Here is a 6,803-nt window from a genome sequence, read left to right as displayed (position 1 = left end):
AATTCGTATGATTGTTTCGTTACCACTTAAACTTTTGCCATTCGAAAATAAATAATCAGACCGACTTCTGTGCCATGTACTGTTCGATAACGGATTCTGAGATGACCACATTTCGACGATTCCATCTGATTAAGGGTGAGACGCGGAACGATAAGGGCATTTCCAGTATTCACCTTTGACCTTGGATTTCCCCCATTAGATACTTTTTAGTCCAATTTTTTTTTTTTCACGTGTATGTGAGCGTTGTGTTATTTCCGATAGCATTTTATTTTAACTCAAAATTTCGTATTAATATGAGTAGCCAAAAGTGGTAAAAAAGCTTTCAGGAATGGTGCAAAGAAAATTTTACATAATATCATTAAATATTGTGACCAAGAAGCAGAAAACGGTAAATTAAAATACTGCCGAAAAAAATGTAATAACATATAAAAAATAAGCATCTTAATATAAAAAAGATCATTATTATTTTGTAAAAAAGTAATTACCAAATTTTAAGAACAGAAATTTTTCATTTATTCTTCATAATTTAATGCTTATGCCCCTTACATTAAATATAAATTGCTCTGAAATATTTTACTGTGCATTAGTATCTTTTTCCTTCTGTATTACTAATTATCTGTAATGTTTGCGTCTCATAAAACCATACGGCATTGTTAAATGTTAATTTCCTCCTTTCATCTTTCCTCTCACCCCTATTTTGTCGAATTAAACCCATCCTAATGCATTCGCAAAAGCTCAGAGGATTTTGCAATCCGTTGTCAAACTGTACGTTAGCGTTTTTTATATATATAGAATGTTAAAGCTATTTTCTCCCTTTGGAGCTGGTATTTGTCATCCACCCTTTCCAGTAGGAATGGCTTTTTTTGTGATTTTGTTCCGAGAACCGCTTAAATAATTATTCCCACCATTTATCTTAGGGCGAGATGGTTACGAGAACTGATTTCCCAGAAATTTCACCATTTAAAGGTGGAACAAGTTAAAATCCGTTGATACAAAATATTTTCCTGTTGATGTGGCTAGAAAGTGAGAGAGTGATGGCCGGATTGAATGTAGTTCACTCCATTTGACCAAGGATAGAAATTATGAATTTCTTTCCATAATAACTGTCGTGTAGTCTTAATCTGTTACTGCGAAAATTATTTTTTTTAAATTCCCTGAAATCCACTTTTTGAAGTCCAGCGATGTTGCATATACATGTCAAACATAAGTAATTGCATAATGAATTTTGTAAAAAATCATAATAATTCGATTAAGATTTCACTTTTATTAGACAAAAAATTAATCATCGGCCGCACAAAATAAAGATTTGGATTGACGTGTATACACATCGAGCGGACTTAAACGAATAAATATTTGAAATCTCAATCTAAATTAAATTGCTTATGTTAACTACACAGTTTAAAAAAGCAATTTAACTGAAATGCTTGTATGCATTCTAAAGTCAATTTCTATGAAATGTCCCTTATTTCGAAGTTCAGTGTTTAAAATTATTATGGCAACTCCTAATCTTTTGTTTAAGAAACGCCTATTTTCTCGATATTTAATTTAATGGCACTTTCTATTTCAGGAATGTTTTATTGATTTGATTCAAACTATAATTAATCTAAAATTTGAGACATTTGAGATATTTATATTGAATTATAACATTGTTGCTTTCAGGTATAAAAATACCAAAGATAGATGAGCATAAAGAAAAGGTGGCAAATCTTTTAAAAGATTAATGTGGTTTGTCCATAATTTGCAGTTGTTTGTAATTATAAATTCCGAAAAACTGCAGAATAATTATAAATTACGAACTGAATAATTATAAATTATTGTTAATTATAAATTGCGAACAACCGTTGAGTAATTCATTCGTATCTGTAATTATAAATTACGAACAGCCAATACGTAGCGCAATAATATCTGCTTCTTCAAAATAAATAAATAAGCAAATAAACAAAAAATAATAATAAAATAAAATATAGAAAAAAAATCATTTTATTAAACTAGTTTGATGTTCAGCAACACAAAATATCGATTAACCCTTTAAAGAGCCATTTTTTTCTAGTCATATTATGTTAAAATATTTTTAGGCTTGAAATTAGAATAAGAAAAGGGATTCATTTAGCTTATTAGATAAATTTAATTTGATTAATTAATTAATTTGGCTAATTAATAATTAAGTGACAAACCAAGACACATCATTTTGTCTGAGATAAAGAATTGAAGCATCTAAGTTTCTGTCTTTCTAAAAAAATTTGTCAGAATTTATGCCAACCTACATAATTTCATACAAAGATTGATAAATTTGGTGGGAAGCATACTTCCCACTGCCTTAGAAAGGGTTAATAGAGTTTAAAAGTAAATTCGACTCAAACTTATTAACCCTTATCGTGGCAAGATTACTCTTGACGGTTATTTTTCACAACTGATTTAAAATTATGACAGATAAACTACTATTTTTATTTTTGAAGTATAAATAAACGTCTAGAAATGTCATGTGTTTAATAAAACTAAGTTAAAAATTATTTTATTGTGGTAGTATATTTTTATAAAGTTGTATATATGGTATACTATACAAAATGAACATAAGGGTTAATGCATTTTAATTATTTTCAGTTTGTTTTTAAGAGAAAGCAGTGACACAAAACTTAGCTTTTTTTTTGAAGTTTTTTGAAGTGAATTTGCCTTTGAATTACTTAAGTTCTTGAATCATTAAAAAAGAGATGGCAAAAGTAATTAAAAGTAACACTCTCAAAGTTTAAAAGAAATCTCGATAAATATTTTAAATCACAAATTGTTATCCAACTATGGCTCAGAATTTTGAAATATTTCCAGTGGCATATCTTCAAAACGAATAGTTTTTCCAACCAATTCATTCCAAGTTACTGAAATGATGGCTTCAAATTCGCTATTTTCCTGATATCTCCAAACGGTAAGTTGCAAAAAAGTTTTTAATTCTCTTTAATATCTATGTATTAAATGCTATTGAAATTCAAATGTTTCCTAAATAATAATTACTTTGGATCTCAGATTATTACCCTATTAAATTTGGATGATCGATTGGGGAAAAAGAATGTTCTTGTGCTTCAAATATGCGAATGATGGTTATTCAAAAAATTCATATCCATAATCAATGATATCGTTGAAATGACATTTTTATAATAATAATTATCAGCATTTTCCAATTATTTCTTTCAATTAATTTGAAGGGCAAGGATATTATTTCGAGAAAAGATAAATGTTATGAATGAATAACCGATCAGATAAAGAAAAAAGCGTTTACGAAAGATAAGGAAAGAAGGAAAATGAACATTTTTAATTTATAAGACTTGAAAAATTAGCAATAATTGCATGGTATTCTCTTCCGAAACCATTCCATTAGTTTGTAAGAATATAAACATCAGTTTGTAGATCAAAAGTTGATAGAAGTATACGAATTAGCTTATTTTAATACATTTAAGCCATGTTATAAAGTCATTCAAACATGATAATATTGGTCAGTGAAACACTATTCAATTATAATTTTATTTACTTTCATGTAAAAATGATAATGTTTATAACCTGTATATTATCGGTAAATTGCAAAATATGACATTTACAATAGAAAGGTCGTTTGTAGATAACTACATTGAAAAATCTTTTTTTTTTTTTTTTTTTTTTTTTTTTTTTTTTTTTTTTTTATTTAATATTCTTAATATTTGAACCGGTTTCATTCTAAAACTGTTTGGATTTTGATTCCAAGTCCATTTTTTGGAAAGTCACTCCGATTTTTATATTTATATTTACATACGTTTTAATGCTATTTTACATCTTTACATGTTATTTTCTCAAATGTAGAATATGTTAGAATTTTCTTACAAAAAACTTCATAAATTTAAATCTGACGAATATTTTTTGTTTAGATTTGGTATAACTTCTCAGTGTGTTTTCGGAATTCCTGAACTAGTGAAATCTATTCATTTAAAAATATTTTACACTGGTTTTCAATGCTTCAAAACTTGAAAAAAAAAAAAAAAATGAAAATTTCGTGTGATTTGTCAGTCGAACCCCGAACAACTTATTTTTTTAGTTCTGGAACTAGATAATATATTTCTTAAGACATCTGCTAAATTTTAAGTAAGTCATTTGATAAATCTCTAAATTAGAAAATTTTTGCTTTATACATCTTTTTTAGCCCCTCTCTAAAAAAACAGCTTTTTTTTTCCAATTAAAAAACAAACAAACTTATGCCAATTAACTGCTATATTTTGATTTAATAAATGTTTTTTCTATCTATTTTAAGCAAAAATATAATTATTTTCGAACGTTTTTCTAAAAATTTATCCAAAGTAGTCACATATTTGAAAAGGTTTTACAAGGCAGATCCTTGGATCTAGTTCTACCAAATTTGACACGTAGTTATTTCTTGAGCTCACCAAGAAAAGTACTCAAGTACTCACCAAGAAAAAGCTATTTATAGTTTAATTAGATCTTTAACTAAATATTAATCGATATATTATGTTAATTTCTTTATACTTCGGGGCATAATATCACACAAAACCCACTTTTTGTACTAGTTTAAAATTAAAAATAATAGTTTGTAATAATAAAAATAAAATAATACTTAAAATAACTTTCTCGCATATGACGTAAGCAAAGAGAAAGTACTGTAATCGACAAAGAATTCTAACTTAAGATTTCGACTAAGATAATCTAAGATAAGATTCGAACTAAGATAATCTAAGATAAGATTCGAACTAAGATAATCTAAGATAAGATTCGAACTAAGATAATCTCTACGCCGCTTCAGACCCCCCTGAGTTCGAAGAACACATTTTAAAAATTATCTCTCTCTGTTTGTCTATGTGTGAATATATTAACTCCGAAACGATTTGGCTAGACGGTTGAAATTTGATATGTGATTTCGGTTCTAAATTTGTAAATTTCTATAAAATTTTGAACAAAATCCATTTAGAGGAAGACTCTAAGTTAAAATAATAAAAACAAAATGAAGGGAGCTAAGCGAATAAAATTTGGTACACAGAGTAAAAGGCATTTAAAGTATGGATACCTATCAAAATTGGAACCAAATGTGTCGAAAGGCTGCCCATCTATCGGTCTGTGTTTTCACAAGCATGTATATACGATGATTTAAATATATGAAATTTGGTATGTGATTCTGTAACTGCAATTGAAGTTTTGCGTCCATTTTTAGTTTCAATCAATAGGCAAGAAAGTGTATAAAATACATATTCGATTTTCTTGTACTATGACCCTCATGTCAGATATAAATCGCCAAGAAACATAACCATTGATTACACGACAGATTTCAGAAAGAAAAAAAAAATGCCAAATTCATGTGAAAGATAAATATTTCGAGACTTTTACATGCCATGCACTGCATTCGTGGTTGTGCAGTTTTTATACGAGGAAAAGAGGCCGCTGTGGCCTGGTGGTAAAGTCTCGGCTTCGGAACCGGAGGGTTTCAGGTTCGAAACCCGATTCCACCGAAGAATCGTGGTGTAAGGGGGTCTGTTGCACGTTAAATCCGTCCTGACCAAACGTCCTCCCGCTGGTGTGGTGTGGTGTGGAGAGGGGGGTGCCAGCTCAGGTGTCATCCTCGTCATCTGACCGCGGTTCAAAATTACAAAATAGCCCTAGTGTTGCTTCAAACGGGACGTTAATATAACTAAACCAAACCATACGAGGAAAAGGGAATAACACCTTTATAACAGAGAATGCGAGAATGTATTGGGGCGATCACTAACGCTGGTATGAAACATGATAATGTTTACTGAGGGGTTACCATCTGTGAATTGCGATAAATCTATCAAAAACTGTGTAAGCTTCCGACCGAGAATACCAAATTTGACATATAGTTTATATGTAGTAAATGCTGATTGAGGAAAAGGTTTTCAAATTCTTAATACTTTCAATTGAAAATTAAGGCAGATTCTTTCTCAGTAGTATAATATATCAGAGTATAGCACAAAAACTGAACTTAAATCAAGTCAAAAGCAGAAATAATAAAAGCTCTTTAGTATTACCAGTTGTTTCCTCTTACATTCCACCCCCTTAATTATTTGATAAATATTTTAAAATGTTTAGCGTATATTCACAATAAATCCTTCATAGTTTTGAAACATCATTTATGCAGATATGCGTTTGGATGATATTATATACATTTCATGTGTAGAAGTTATCGCTGCTATGTATTTAAGGTAAAATTTGATAGGTAAAACAGATAAACTAATCAATCCTAAAATATATTACAATTTTTTGAAATAAAAGTCCAAATCTCCTTAAATTTTTTTAAATGTGTTTGTCGGCATAATATAAATATTATTAGCTTTTCTCGCCTTCGCCGACCCTGTTCATTTATTTTGAGATACTCTCATGTTTAACAGGTCTAGTTTATTCTGATCTTTTTTTAAAAACAATATTTTTTTTAAAGATTAAAAGATAGAGCTTGTCAAAAAAGTCCATCATCCGATAACAGATTTCCTTCTTAGCAAGGAAAGGCCCTTTCTGTTTCAACGTTGACGTCAAAAACAAAATTCCAGTGTCAACTCAAAAATGCTCCCTTCTTCAACAGAAACAGTCGTAAAAACGTTTCTTCTTTCGTCTTATCGTCCATTCCTCGGAAACGAGTCGATAAGGCGGGGTAATTTTGCTTCCGTTGTGTTTCTACTAGCTAAGAGGTATCCAGTGTCAAGATACAAGTGCAGCTGGCACCCTTTCACCCGCCTTTCTTCTGCATTGACAGTGACAGCCGTAAAAGTACCACGGCCCCTCGGCTGGGATTTCACGGTCCTCTGCAACCACTGAGAAGATGATGG

Source organism: Argiope bruennichi, chromosome 10 (genome assembly GCF_947563725.1).
Source record: "Argiope bruennichi chromosome 10, qqArgBrue1.1, whole genome shotgun sequence".
Lineage (NCBI taxonomy): Eukaryota > Metazoa > Arthropoda > Arachnida > Araneae > Araneidae > Argiope > Argiope bruennichi.
The sequence above is the reverse complement of the archived record's forward strand: the minus strand, read 5'-3'. Positions refer to the sequence as shown.